This window comes from Pseudorca crassidens, chromosome 12 (genome assembly GCF_039906515.1).
Source record: "Pseudorca crassidens isolate mPseCra1 chromosome 12, mPseCra1.hap1, whole genome shotgun sequence".
NCBI classification, from domain to species: domain Eukaryota; kingdom Metazoa; phylum Chordata; class Mammalia; order Artiodactyla; family Delphinidae; genus Pseudorca; species Pseudorca crassidens.
In genome coordinates, this window is record NC_090307.1 from 80,623,560 (window position 1) to 80,639,283 (window position 15,724).

The 15,724-nt window shown below is 48.6% G+C and overlaps 1 protein-coding gene across 1 annotated transcript in view; it reads right to left on the bottom strand.

The window, feature by feature from the left end:
* Positions 1-15,724, bottom strand: part of KSR2 (kinase suppressor of ras 2) — a 400,467-nt gene that overhangs the window by 148,806 nt on the left and 235,937 nt on the right. The gene's annotated exons all lie outside the window — the stretch shown is intronic.

The window sequence follows — 15,724 nt, forward strand, 5'->3', positions numbered from 1 at the left end:
TTAACATTTTATTATTATTCTTTAGAGTGTATATAGATTATAAACATACACATATCAGCACATACACATACGTATTATGTATAAATGCAAATATACCATTTTTCATTTGGGATATATATTTTTAAAATATTTCAGAGAAAGGAAAAAACAGTGAGAAGAACACCCAAAACAGCATTGGGTTGGGAGATCTCCCTGCAGCCACCATTTATCAGTCATTTTCAGTAAGATCAAGGGATGTTTCCTACCACGAACCCCAAACAGAGGGGTGGGGGGCTTCACTCCAGCCTGTTAGGATGAGTGGATAAAGAAGATGTGATATATATATATATATATATATATATATATATATATTACACACACACACACACACACACACACACACTGGAGTATTACTCAGCTGCAAAAAAGAATGAAATAATGCCATTTGCAGCAACATGGATGGACCTACAGATTGCCATACTAAGTGAAGTGAGTCAGAAAGAGAAAGACAAATATCATATGATATCACTTCTATGTGAAATCTAAAAAAAAAATGATACAAATGAACTTACTTACAAAACAGAAATAGACTCACAGACATAGAAAACAAACTTATGATTACCAAAGGGGAAAGGGCAGGAGATAAATTAGGAATTTGGGATTAACTGATACTACTGTATATAAAATAGATAACCAAGGTCCTACTGTATAGCGCAGAGAACTATACTCAATATCTTTTAATAACATATAATGTAAAAGAATCTGAAAAAGAATGATATATAATATGCATAACTGAATCACTGCTGTACACCTGAAACTAACACAACATTGTAAATCAACTCTACTTCAATAAAAATTTTTTTAAAAAAAGCCTCTGTCAGCCTGCCTGGCAGTCCTCTCGATCAGCCTTCCCCAATGGAGCAGAATTCTTCAGTACAGAAGGCACTTTGCCATCCATTCTTGAATTTAATCTTTATCATGCTGCTGTGGGGGAAGTAGCAGAATCTTCACTTTCCAATAGGGAAACTGAGTCTCAGAGAGGTTGACTAACCCAGCCAACACTGCACAGTGAGGAATGGCAGACCCCGACTCACACTGTGGCTTTCTAATCCATTCAACACCCATTCCATAGGCACCAGCATCTGACTGGCGGGTGTCCTTTGTGATTTAAGAGGTGCCTTACCCAGTTTACCATTAAATCAGAAAGTGGGGCGACGACAGGATGCAAACGGGCTTCCGCTGAAGCTTTTTTGGCTGGGAAAATGGCTTAATCCAAAGAGCTTATTCCCATAGTGTTGCAGGCAGTATAGACCCTCGTGCCTGAGGTGGGCGGCAACAGCTGTGTCTAATTGGTTTCCACCCCCTCCTCCGCCAGGAGTCCCTGAGGGATGCACGTCCAGATTCTCTTGCGTGGCAAACAGCCGTCCAGGGAGCCAGCGGGGCAGCTTGCGAAGCAGCACTAACTGTTTATGGTCACTAGGAGGCCGTCTGCGAGGTGATCACTCGAACGCACTGACTGATGAGCAATTTCACAGCTGAGAAGAGCTCATGTCATTTTCCCAAAAAGCACCCAGTTTACTCCCAGACTGATTATACAGTCACCGGGAGACTGACTCATGAGCATCGCGCTCGCAAACGTCAGGGCTGAAGATGTACCCCTTATGGACGCATGTTAGTGTCCTGGGGCTGCCGTAACAAAGTACCCCAAATTGGGTGGCTTAAAACAGCAGAGATATATTCTCTCACGGTTTTAAAGGCCGGAAACCTGAAATCAAGGTGTCGGCAGGGTCATGTGCCCTCTGTGGCTAACTGCAGCCCTTCCTTACCTCCTCCAGCTTCTGGTGGTGGTGGCCATCGATCTTGGGAGCTCCTTCGTTTGCAGCTGCATCCCTCCAATCTCTGCCTCCATGGTCACATGGCATTCTCCTTGTATGTTTCTGCCTTGGTGTCCAAACTTCCCTCTTCTTAGAAGGACACCGGTCATATTGGATGAAGGGCCCATCCTGCTCCAGTATGACCTCATCTTAACTGATTATGTCTGCAATGACCCCCTTTCCAAATAAGAGCATATTCTGTACTGGGGGCTAGGACTGCAACATACCTTTGGGGGGATCTCAATTCAACCTGTCAGATCCACCTGTCAGAGAGCGGAAGATGCCACTGAAGGGACGGGTAGAAACTGCACAGGCGAGTCAGTGCCTGAGGCTTAGAAGCTTCCCTCAGCACTGAAATTAAACCCCAGATACTAAACTAAAATCCCGGATCTGGTTCCAGCTCGCCTTGCCAGTCTCACCTCTTTTTCTCTGCCCTGCCTCATCCACAGGCTCCTGGGTTCCTGAAACCTGTCCAACGCTTTCAGCCTGGGCTGTTCCTTCTGCCTTAAATGCATGTCCATCCCATTCGTCATCTGGCTAACCCTACTTAGCCTTCAAGTCTCAGCATAAACAGCCCTTGCTCACGAAAGTCTTCCTTGGTTCCCTGGCTTGACTAGGCATCCCTGCTCTGCCCCACCCCCATCATCATGCCTCTGGTTTAATTTGCATAGCATCCTGGACATCCACTCTACAGCTCTCATTACCACCGAAATTGGCTCATCTCTGTCTCCTCCGGCAGTCTGGATGTTCCGTGAAGATGGAGATCTTGAATGTCTATACATCTCCATATCTCTGGTACCCACACAGAGAGGAGGCACTCTGAAATATTTTTGGTTGGGTGGACAGATGGAGGAATGGCTCTTGAAGAGATCAACTCGAAAGTTATACTGTTGGAAAAGCCACAGCTCCTGAATATTTTCAAAGTTCCTTCCGACACGCCACAGCTGGCTTCGTAGCATAAGGGAAAGCAGAAAAGCGCTCTGGACCTCAAGGTAAACCAAGTCCTGACCCCAAGTCCTTCCTCCCTCTTGGTAACCCTGAGAAAGTGCGTCACTTCCCTAGACCATGCTCTTCTTGTTTTTCAAAGTGAGAACATCAGGGTTGTTACAATGAATACCACACCCCCTGGCACCTTAGTGCTAAGTGCATTCTGGGGTTGGTGGGGGATGGGAGGGTCTTTTTAATTCATCACTGACATGTTGGCCTTGGGATGAGTGGACCCAATTAGGAATCAGGAGTTTGGGAAAACACTGTCTGTCCTAGAGCCTTGGGTTCCCACTCAAATCATCATTTAAAGAAATTTCCAGGATAGCAGCTCCAAACTGAGTTTCAAAGACGTGTCTCAGAGGCCACCACTGAGGGGACTCGGGGATGGTACACATCTGGGTTATGATGGACATAACCCAGAACAACTGCCCTTTCAACCTGCTGATTCATATACTGGGGGTTTATATAAGCTTCTTTTTGAAGAAGGGGTTTTATTGTTCAATAATATTAATAATCAACCTTTAAAACTCCAGTCTAGAGAAAGGATTCCTGACTTGAATTTTGTAGACCTGAAAATTTAATAAATGGGAGACAGCTTAGAGTTAGCCGTGTCTGTTTCTAAGTAAGGACACTATGTAAAAACAATCACCATCTATAATTACCCATCATTTCACTTTAAAAAGGACATTTAACACCAAAAAGTTTTGATGGATGTTATCTCAAACTAAAGGGCTGTTTATTAAGTTCACTAACATACTTCATGGAAACACAGTTTGTTTCTTGTTCTTTTTTTTTAATCTGGCTGGAAGCCAGTTGAAAAGAGCCCCAGGCCCTAACCCTCCTCTGGGGGCTGGTCTCTGTGACATAATTCCAAGGGAGCTTGTTCAATACCCAGACTCTGGGCCCAGCCTCAGAGAATGGGATGGGAAAGAGGTTCAGAGGCAGCTGACCCTTCAGCGCCAGCATTTAGGAACTGCAGGGTTTCCTCCTGCTTAAACCTTAGGTATGGGGTCAACAATTTGATTCTGAGACTTCTGCACAGCTCCTGACTTTGTAAGCCCTTCACAAGCACTGAATGAATGAATGACCCAGGAGGGGAAAAGCAGATATTTGAGGCCCTCTGGACAGCTGTCCAAGTCTCCTCATTGGCACTGTCCCCATAGCCTGATCTGTCTGTCATCCGCCCCAGGAACCACAGTCCCGTCTGTATTTCACACCTGTCTGCCCACCCGCTTCCTCCACCTCTGCCAATGTGCATTCAGAGGCCTGTGCTGACGCCTCGGTGCCCACCTGGCGGAAGATGCAGCCAGGGGACCAGATAATCTGGCAGTAATCAGCGTGTTAGCAAGCAGGAATGGCAGTGGTGAATCACGGCCCTGGCAGGACCCCAACACCTGTAAATCACATGGGATGACACTGCAGACCAAAACTTGGCTTCTGCTTATATCCAGAGCTTGAGATGAGAAGAGAAAGTTTGCAGCACCTACACTGCTGACAGAGGTGTTCAGAAAATCCTACAAGAGCTTACCTGCACCTGTCTAGGATAGCTTCTGAATACGCTGGCCACTCCGGCTGGATCGGTGATTCTCGGCCTTGGGTGCACATTGCAATCACCCGGGGAGCATAAAAAGTACTGATGCCTGGGCCTCACCCTCCAGCGGCTCTGATGTCACTGGACAGGGTTGCAGCCTGGGAATCAGAATTTTGAAAAGTCCCCCTCACCCAGGTGATTGGGATAGACAGCCAAGGTTGGAACCACCAGGCTAGAAGTAGTTCCTTCTTATTTCACAGCCAGCTGGAAGTCGACGGTGAAGGGGAAAAGAAAGATTTCTGACACCCTCTGAAAGTAGGAATCTCAAGTCGACAGAAAAGGAAATAATATTCATCAATTAGGTTCATTCCCTTTTTCTGAATTAGTAATCGTTCATCCCCCTGGCTACTCAATGAGGAGAGAAACAAGTGAGAGCATGAATCACAGGTACCCAACCCACTGATCAGTGGCTTTTTATAGGGGCAGTTGTTGCTCTTGCCTGCTCAGCATCCCTGTTCTGGGAGTTACATCATCCAGGTGTTCCTTGGAGATCTATTCCCCTTCATCGCAATCCAATTGGTTCAGTGGGGTTGATGCACTTAGATCTATAAAGATGGAAGCCCGAAGCAGCCAAGGGTCACCATGAAGGGAGAGCCTAACTGAGAACGACACCCATAAGGAGGAAAGCAGGACTGTGAGATGGGAGAGAAAAAGAACATGGCTTGATGACACTGAGTTCCTGGATCCAGCCATTCCTGAAGCCCTTGTTTATGTCTAGATTTTTTTTCAGTACCTAAACCAGAAAGTTCCCTTTTATTTGCTGAAGCTGGTATGTGGTGGGTCTCTGCACCAGAAAAAGCCCTGACAAATGCAGTCTTGGAGGTCTCTAAGCCAGGTACCCTTCTTTCGCCAATAACCCCCACTCCTTTGTCCAGGTTCTGTGAGATTTCCAAAAGGATGAGAAACTGGGTACCAAAGGGCTGCTGCCTCTGTCCAGATGCCTGGATCCCCCACACCATACATCTGAATTAAGTTTACACGTGAGCAGAGGCTGTATTGTCCTTGGTGCAAACCTCGATTTCATAGTCTGCCTCCCCATCCAATGCCCATGGAAACAGAATCCCAGACTGCTCAGAAAGGGTTGTGAAGGGGCAGTCACCTCAGTGTGGATGAGCTGGGCTGTGGGCATGGCAGCCCCCGACAGGAAATGGGGCCTTGGAGAAAAACATTGGTTTTTCATGGGGACCAAGTGGCCTCATTAAATAAGGTGAGTGGAGAAGCCTCACCAAAAACCACACTGCTTCAGTTCTGTGTGTGTATGTAACATATATAACGTATATGTGTTATATATAACAGATACACACATTAGTAACATTGTATAAATAGTAATTGCTGACACTTGTTGCCTGCTCACCAGGTGCCTGGCCCTGTGCTAGCAGTTTACAGGCGTTCTCTCATTTAATCTTACAACTGCCCTATGAGGGAGACCCGACCGTTCTCCTAACTTTGCAGATGAGAAACAGCAGCTCAGAGGCCTCACTCACCCGAGGCCTCCCAGCCAGTAGGGGGCAAAGCTGGGCTCTGAAACGCGGTCTTGTTTAGCTCTGAAGTCTGAGCCCAAGTCAGCCCACTGCCTGTTTTGTAAAGAAAGCTTTATTGGGACACAGCCCTGCCCCTTCGGTTACCTAAGGCTGTGTTCACGACACTATCGAAGAGTTAGTCGTTGAGACTGTCGACTTGCAAAGCTGGAAGGAAATATTTGCTCTCTGGACCTTTACAGAAAAAGTAGCTGAGCCCTGGCCTAAGTATTCGCAGCGGCTGCTGTGGTTTCCAGGAAGTGCTGAGGCTAAAGGCGGCACGGAAATGCCGGGATTTCCCCAGGCCAGCAGGGATGGGGGGCTGGGACAGGCCCCCTGAGGCCTAGGAAGCAGCCTGTTCTTTGGAGAAGGAGGACGCTTCCCACTCAAAAGGAGTAACAGATAGGTAAAATGCCTGGGATGGAAGTTAGAGTTATCAGAGCTACACCCTAGAGCAGGACAGCCTGTGTGGCACTTGAGTGACAGGAAAGGTCAGGAGCGGAGCCCGGGAGCACGGTCCTGGGGATGAGAAGAAGAGCAGACTCTACGTCTGTGAAAAGAAAAGAAGTAGCAAAGGACATGTCGTTTATGGCAGGTATGGGCACAAGGACCCGAACAGCCCACAAGGACTGATACACTCAGTATCACGCTTTACATATCAGGAATTCAATCAGTAGTGATGGTTCCATTTAGGTATGGTGGGGGGTGGACTGATGTCCAGCAGAAACCAGGGAGGACCAAAGTTGACCGAAACCCCGACGCTGTATAATAGTATCGATGACCACAGCAACACAGGTGAGGCTTCCTAGGCAGCAGGCACGGTGCTCAGCATCCTCTTATTTCATCCTGATAACCACTCTGCAAGAAAGGCCTATTAGGCCCATTTTGAGGATGGGGAAACTGAGGCTCAGAGGTGTTAGCTAATAAATGGCAGAAATGAGATTCAAACCCAGGTTTGTGTAACTCTCAATTCCGTGCCTGGCTAATGCCAGGATGCTACGGCTTCACCTTGAGAGTGGAGCTGAGTCTCCTCCTGGAACCGGGGGTTAACCTTCCCTGGCAGGTTGTGTGCTTCCTGGAGACCCTCCAGGAGTGTCAGGGGGATAGAAAAGAAATTCCTTGCCAGGGATCACTGAGAAACACAGCCCAAGGGAGACACAAAAAGGAAAGGGTTGTCTGTACAATAGGGGAGACGTGGCCCCACCATCTTGGATCATGAATTAATCTGGCCAGGAAGATGCTCCTCAAAGCCCCTGAGGACAGGGACCCTCGTTAATCATTTTCACTCTAATGGACACTGATTGTCAGCTTCCCCAGCATTCATGTTCCATTTTTAGGCAAAATCCTCCATTTCTAAGCCCAAAAGTAAAGATCACAGCCCAGGGTTAAGCCAGTAAATTTCCATCCCATTTCCCTGGCCCTACCAGTTGGTTCAGAGGTGGCATGTGGTCACGCTGGTTGACTCAGTGAATCTCAGACTTAAACAATCTCATTCCTTTACTGTGGACCAGAAGAGGGAAGGGGCTGAGACTCCTAAGGCCATATCGCCACCACATGGAAAGCCTAAGGGTGAAGCCATACCTGGAGAAGAGCAGAGCTGAGAGATACGGAGTCCTGACATGAACTGAGCCCCTAGATCCAGCCAAGCCTGAAGCTCACGCAACCCCTGGACTTTTCAGCTACATGTGCCAATAAATGACCTTGACACTAAAAAAAAAAGCTCAAGTTTGTTTACTGTCACTTGAAACCAAGACACATGTCCATGCTACCACCATCGTACAGCGATAACGACCTGCTTATCTTCTGATTAACAAAATAGTTTTTGGCAGTTTTGCTTGGGAGCCTGCTTCTCTGGTCAGTTAAAGCAGGAAAGCCATCCGTAAAATCCCAAAGACTACATCGAAGTCTAGCCACTTCAGCTCCTGCCTCAGTGATGCCCAAGCCAGCCAGCTCTACGGCTCTGGAGGGCAACACGCAGAGCCCTCTCTCCTTTGCTCTCTAGATCCTGAGTAGCTGAAGGCCCACAATACTGGCCACAAAGTGAACGCTCAAAAATGGTGCTGTCCGTTCAAAACACTTATTTGTGCAGGAGGGGTTGTTACTAGGACAAAGGCACAATCAGACACAGGTCCTGATGACAGGGAACGGGATGCCCGTGCTGCCAGTGTGTACCTGACTGAGAATCAGGGCTCACTCCAAGAAGCACAGATGCCCCCCTGGCTCCTAGCACCAACCACTTGCCAACCGATTTTTGCTGCCACAATTCCTGGTGGGAGCAATCATAACAAAAGGTCTAAGGTTGCCCATTGCATGCTGAGCCCAAACTCTTTGTGCTAAGGAAGGAATTCCAAAATATACGGGCCGATCAGAGAAGAGGGAGTTGATAAAAATCCAGCAGTAGGGGCTTCCCTGGTGGTGCAGTGGTTGAGAGTCTGCCTGCCAATGCAGGGGACATGAGTTCGAGCCCTGGTCTGGGAGGATCCCACATGCCGTGGAGCAACTGGGCCCGTGAGCCACAATTAATGAGCCCGCGCGTCTGGAGCCTGTGCTCCGCAGCAAGAGAGGCCGCGACAGTGAGAGGCTCGCGCACCGCGATGAAGAGTGGCCCCTGCTTGGCACAACTAGAGAAAGCCCTCGCACAGAAATGAAGACCCAACACAGCCATAAATTAATTAATTAATTAATTAATCCAGCAGTAGCCTCACATAAAACATACATACCTACCTGCATGCACTCCCCCGACACACACACACACAGCACCAGTGCCCCCGTACACACAAAACATGTCATCTTTTAAATGAAGGCACTGTTTCCCTCCTCTCGGGCACTTTCAGTAGCACTTTCAGAAGCTTCAGTTTTGCAACCATCTTGGTGTAACGGAGAGAACCATTAGTTAGGCCCCAGGAGACCTAGGTTCAAACCCCAGCTCTGTAATCCTGGGCAAGGCCCTTCCACTCTCTGGCCTCAGTTTCTCCATCTGTAAAATGAGAGCTTGCACTCAGTGATTTTTGAGGCACCTACCAGTTGCAACCTCCATGATTCTAGAGCAGAGGTCAAAAACTGGGAACCCCAAGACCAAATAAGGACCCACAAGCCCATGGGGTTATTTAAACTGGTTCACGCATCGTTGAAAGATTTTTCACTGGGTGCTTACATTTTAAAACTGGGAGCCTTCTCATAAACGTCACGGTCTCTGACTTCTTTTGAAAAAGTCAAAGATCTGGCAGCCCTGGGCCCACAAAGAGGGTCTGCACAAGGTAAAACACAGCACCACTTACACAGAAGTCCTGCCAAGACTGCACGGCCTGAGTCTAACCGTGAGAAGAGATCAGACAAACCCACCCTGAGGGACATTCTGTAAAGTAGCTGGTCCCTGCTCTTCAGAAATATCAAAGTCACAAATGACAAGGGCTAAGGAACTGTTCCTTGACACAAGCCCTTGACACAACCGCTAAATGCAGTAGGTGACCCCATACTGAATCCTGCGCCAGAAAAAAAAAAAATGCTCTAAAGGATGCTATTGAGACAAATTGCTGAAATTGGAAGATGGTTAGATGACAGTCTTATCAGATAAGTTTACTACATCTGGTAACTCTGTGTGGCTATATAAGAGAGTATACAACCTAGCCTCAAATGGTCCACCAAAAGGAAGGAGGGGGAGAGAGAGAGAGAGAGAGAGAGAGGGAGAAAGCAGGGTTGGGGGCGGGGGAACTGGAGAGAAGAAGCAAATGTAAACAAATGTTAAAAACTAGTGATTCTGAGTTTAAGGGGTACAGGAATCCTCTGTATTGTTTTTGCAACTTTTCTGTAAGTTTGAAACTATTTCCAAAAGAAGCTTTAAAAAAAATGACATATAACCGAGTGATGCTCAAATGTTCACATGCAAAATCCCCTGGAGGGCTGGTGAAAATAGAGAATCCTAGACACTCCCCAGGGCTTCTGATGCAGTGGGTCTGGAAGGAGGAAAGTAAGAATTTGCATTTCTCACGAGCTTTCAGGTGGTGCTGCTCTGGGACAAGCTTTGAGCACAACAACCTGGTACAACCTAGTTTAAATTGTGGAAGTGTCCACCAGAAGAAGCAGACACAGAAAGGGTTTTTAAAAAGCAGGATTGGGGGCTTCTCTGGTGGTGCAGTGGTGGAGAGTCCGCCTGCCGATGCAGGGGACACGGGTTCGTGCCCCGGTCCGGGAAGATCCCACATGCCGCGGAGCGGCTGGGCCCGTGAGCCATGGCCGCTGAGCCTGCGCGTCCGGAGCCTGTGCTCTGCAATGGGAGAGGCCACAACAGTGTGAGGCCCGCGTACCGCAAAAAAAAAAAAAAAAAAAAGCAGGATTGGGAGAGGGATGGTGCAAGGAACGAATGTTTCATTATGCAACTTTCTGTATCATTTCACTTGTTCCCAGGTGTATATATCTGAACGCCTGTAAAGCACCTACACCAGCACCTGCCTGGCAAGGGCAGAAGGTCAGTACGCGTTAGCAACCTGCTGGTTTCTAAATATAGCAGAGATGCCAGGTGACATGGGACACGGGTGCTTCTTGTGTCTCCTGGGTGAGGGCAGTAGGAGCAGGCCTTCTGCTGGCTCATTCTTGGGGAGAAAAGTCCTTCAGGTCACTCCAACAGGATATATGTTTTCCCCTTGGAATTGCCACCACTGAATCAGGTCAGACACAAATTTCTCAAAATCTCTCCTGATTCGGAGATGAGAATATGGTTCAGGCAGCCAATTTTTGTCAAGACACACACTCCTCCTACCCCTCTTCCGGGCGGAGGGAGGGTAATGAACCTTGGTCTCAAGGATCATTAAACCGCAATATATAATCACCCCCATCCTGAGTCTCTGTCCAACCCTCCCAGTGCCTGGTTCCTTGGGAGGCCACAGCTCGGCTTCATCAGTCTTTATTGCTACCTGCTGCTGCCACCCTAACACATCAGGCTTCTGACTCAGCCTCAGGGCACAGGAGGCCGGGCCCTCAACTGAGGGTCAGCTACCTGTCGCTGTGTCTCCAGGACAAAGAACAGGAGCTGCTTGGAGAAGAGATGAGAAGAGGGCATGGTGAGCTGGGAGGAGGCGAGGGCATGCTGTCTTTCCAACACCTGGTAAAGGACAGTATTTCATAAGATCGGGGCCTCGTATCAAACTCCAGCTGGTGCCACTGGGGCCAAGGTGGGGATGTCCGGGTGTCATCAGTCACTTGCTGGCTTTTGTAGCTGCTGCCCTGAAGTGCTCAACCTCCCACCCCCAGGCAGCTAATAAACTCCCAGAAAACTGCAGGTGGCAAAAGTCCCCCATCATTCCTCACCTTCCACCAAAGATGTTCAGGATGACATCTTTTGGCCACGTTCTGCAGCTGCCTGGTCCCCACAGGAATGGCTACCACCTGGCACGGTGGGGCCCCGAAACATCAGCACCAGAGTCCGGCGGGGTCGTAGTTTGCCAGCCAACACGGGTGCTGATCGCTAAGCAGGCACAACGCTCTGGTGAACAAGACGCATCCTTGGAGCAAGGCTGGCCCCCACCATACAATCCCCCAACTAAGCAAGGGTGCCAGAGAGAAACCTTGAACAAGTGAAGCTCCCTACTTGTTGAGCAAGCAAGTTCCAGTGGAGACAGCGTGGCCATTTCACACCCCAGCACTGCAGGCGGGCGGATTCAGAATGACTGCAAACTCCACCTCCTTCCTGGCCTGTGACCTCGGGCCAGTTACTTAAATCTCTCAGCCCCAGTTTCTTCATCTGTAAAATGGGGATCATAATAGTACCTACCTGATGGAGGACTGTGAAGCTTAAACAAAATAATAGAAGTAAATTGCCTCTCCTGAACTGATGATGCTTGGGGCATTGGCAACGCACAATAAAAGCCATTGCTATTATTACCATTATTTTCATCACTGTTACAAGCTATCCCATCACATAATGTACAGCAATAGCTCCCCGAGCTACCCTTTATTGAGATTCAGTGCTCTAAGCTCTGGCCCCTGTGCTAGGAAATTTACATGATTTCCTCATTTTGTCCTCACTACATCCTTGCCGGGTAGAAACAGGCCCACAGGGTTCAGTGATGTGCCCAAAGATATGTCAGCCACCACTTAGTTGCTATAAACCCCAAATCACTTCTGCCAGCCAGTAATGAATGATGCTGTAGGTGGCATTTTTTTCATTCTGAAGAAGTCTCTTTATAGGGATCATAGAGGCTACCTAAGTCAGCTGGGATCAGAGATGCCCTCCAACGAGCCAAAGACACACAGCTCATTGGACCAAAAATGGTCCAAGGGTGGAGGGCATCCAATCAGATACCACAGGGGTAACATAGCATGCATGAAGGCAGCATGGAATAAATAACTACAGCGAGGATGGAGAGGTAAGTCCGTGGTTCTCTACTTCTCTGGGAAACAGGTTCACCCCTGAGTCAGCATCTTCCACACTGAGCAGCAGAGTCTAATACCTTATGTTTCGTCCATAGCTAACCTTAGAAACAGATTCCTCAGAAGCCAGGGCTCCTTCTACCTCCCTCCCTCCCCCTGTTTGTCACCCCCAGACCAAGGAAGGAGGATGAAGCCCCAAGGAGGTAAGTGCTTCTCGCAGCCCATCCGAGGTGGCTAGGCACCCCAAGGGTCCAAGACTCGGCCACTCTGCAGCTGGAATCTTCCCAGTGCTGACTCCAGGCATTACCATCAGGGGTAACGAGATACAGGATCACCACCCTTACAGCACAGCCAGAGCCAGAGCTGACTGTGACAAACGGGAGGACAGACTCAGACTGGCAGGGACACAGCCTCAGAGGCTCCCTTGGCTGGGTCATGGGAGGAAGGCTGGCACTGGGGCCCAGAGGCAGGAAGTTCTCCTCTGCAACTCAGAGTGACATGAGATCGGGACTGTAGGAAGCATGGGGGAGCCGGTGCCAGCAGCTGTGTTCTCCCAACAGCCCTGGCCTGGAGACTCCAAAATCAGCATTCTAAGTGAGTCAAAAGATCTGCCTAGGAAAAGCCACTTTGCATACTCACTGGGTAAGCCTTAGGGTTTCTAGGCTCTGGAATGGACCTGCGTGGAGTCTCTTATTGTACAGTTGGGGAAACTGAAACCCAGATAGAGACAGGAAGACGGGATGCATTTGGGTTCAAAATCTACAACACGGGCAAGATCACTGACCTTTCGGAGCCTCAGTTTCCTGATCTGTAACATGGGAATGACGATGTCTGCCTCAGAGTGCAGTGAATCTTAACTGTCACAATGCAGGTGATGTGCTCAGCAGGGACAAAGGTCATACAGACAATCGGTGACAACACTGAGACTTCAGCAGAGAGAGTCTCATTTCCTGACCTGGAGCCTATTCCAACAGGCTGCCTCTGTTTCTATCATTTGTTAGGATCGAAGAAAAGGGGACTGGTCCATAGGGGTCCAGCTAATATTTGGGTTACACACTTGTTCCCCCACTGAGACTAAAGTGCTATCTTTCTCCTTCCTGGGAGATCAGAGCATCCTCTCTGCATACAAGGACCAGGACTGTCCAAAGAGACAATGGTGCTTCTAGGGCATCTTAGTATCAGGAGCTGATTTTAATTCAGAACTTTGCTCCTGCCCACAGGCAAGCAGACAAGCCTCTCCTCTCAGATGCAGATGGGGCAGGCATGAAAAGTGGGGAGCTATGGCGAATCCTTACAAAACCCTGGCAGAAGCAGAGGTCTGAGAGTGCAAGTCTGTGGGTTGTGGTTTTGTTTTTTTTTCTTTTTTCCAGCAAGCTGGAAATGTTTCTCCTCTGGCCAGAATTAAAGTGCAGGGCTATGGTCAAGCCCTCTGAGGTGGCCATGCTGACATTCACTCATGGGATGGCGATGCACGAAGACAGATGGCTGCTGGAAGCAGCCACCCAGCATCACGCCAAGGTAAATTCCAAGCACTCTTAGGGCTTGGAAGTGGGGAGTGTGAACTGAAAGGCATTTAGCCACTGCCTCAAAATTAACCATAGAGCCAGAGGATGGAAACGCTACTAGGCTAAGGAGCCAATAACCATCAGAACAACAGCTATCATTTATCAGGCACTTACTCTGTGCCAACTACTGTGCAGACAACATGACAAATGTGAGCTGATCTAATCTTCACAACCATCTATGGCGTGAAGCTATTGTTATCCCCATTTTACAGATGAAGGAAACTGAGGCTCAGAGAGGCTCTTGACTTGCTCGAGGTCCGCACAGTGCTCCAAAGTAACAGAACAGGGACTGGAACCCAGGCAGCTCCCTCCAGGGCCGTGACACCCTGCCCCACCCTGCTGTCATTACACATCGGATATGTCATCCCCTTTTTTCTCCTCCAGGCTCACCCCGCAGCCCTCTGACTGCCACGCAGGCCCACCCACCGTCATGGAGTGTTTCTAGTCTCTCTGACGGTGATTTCTCTTGACAAATTGATAAATTGGCCCCTTCTGGCGTCGACGTGTGTCATGAGTACTATTTTAGTTTGCTTGATTCAGGGCCTCTACCCTCTGGGCACTGAGATAAGCCAGGCTCTGGAACTCATCCTAACTGATGTCCACACAAGTCTCTTCTGGTACCAGACCCCCCACTGATGCCTGCAGTGGACTCATGAGACACGTCTGTGGCTTGTGAACTGAGTTCACAGTTCTGCCCCGGGCCAACCATCCAGCTGGGCTAAGGCAGAGGTTCTGAACCCAACAGTCTTGACACTGGACATTTGTGTTGGATGTCACGTGTGCAGTGTTCCAGGGAGAAAATGAATAGATTGCATCCAATTCTTAAAGGGCCCATGGCCTCCCTAAAAACAGTTTTAAAACCCTTACGTAAAGATAAAGAATAGAACCCCACATTTAGAGAAAGGTATCCCACTGGGTATTTGAGGAACTTGGTTATCAAATCAGGCATGATAGATAAGCTTGTATACTCTGGAGTGAGAAAGAATCAGATTCAAATCCTGACTCAACTACTCCATAGCTGTGCGACTTTAGGCAATTCTTTGATGTCCCGGGGCCTCAGTTTCCTCATCTATACAATGGGAATAATCCATCTGTACCACTGATTATTGCAAGAACTAAATGATACCACACATGTGGGTGAGTAGCACATACTGGTGCTCAGGAAACAACACTTATCATTTATCAGAGCATCAACATGTGGACGCAGTCTGGCTGTATTAAGGGCAAGGGGCTCTTTCCTACAAATTCTAGCACCCCTCCTCTTCCTGAGTCCCAGGCAATAAAGTTTTTGTTTTGGCTGGAAGACTGGTTGGGCTTTTTTCAGGGGACCCCCTCTGACCACATCTGTGCCTGTTCAGCAAAAGGGGCCTCTAGGCAGAGAAGATTAAACACCTTCTGAAACCTCAGCTCTTGATCACCAGAAAGTTCCATTTCCTCTCCCAGGAATAACCACTTTGCTGCAAAATTCATGGGAGCAGAATGTAAGCCACTCCAGGCCACGCTCAGCCCAGTTTGAACCCAAATCCATCTTTGAGATGTAAAGGTTATGTGCATTGACCCGCGGTGGGGGAGAAAATTACAACATTGAATCAGAGATGCCTTATCCACAGCGGCCAGGAAAAAATCCTGTGACCGGACTGCTGAGAAGCAGAGGAGAGAAAAGGCTGATGTTTCCTTTAATGCCCTGCATGCTTGCTTCCCGCTGTCATCCCTACACACCTGCAGGCCTAAAAAGAGGAGGCACATGGAACCAATGACAACAGCCTCCCAATCATGCCCCCTTCTCTCCGAAACCATCCCCAGGGGCATGAGTGGCGCAGGTGGAGGTGGCAGGCGGACCGTGGA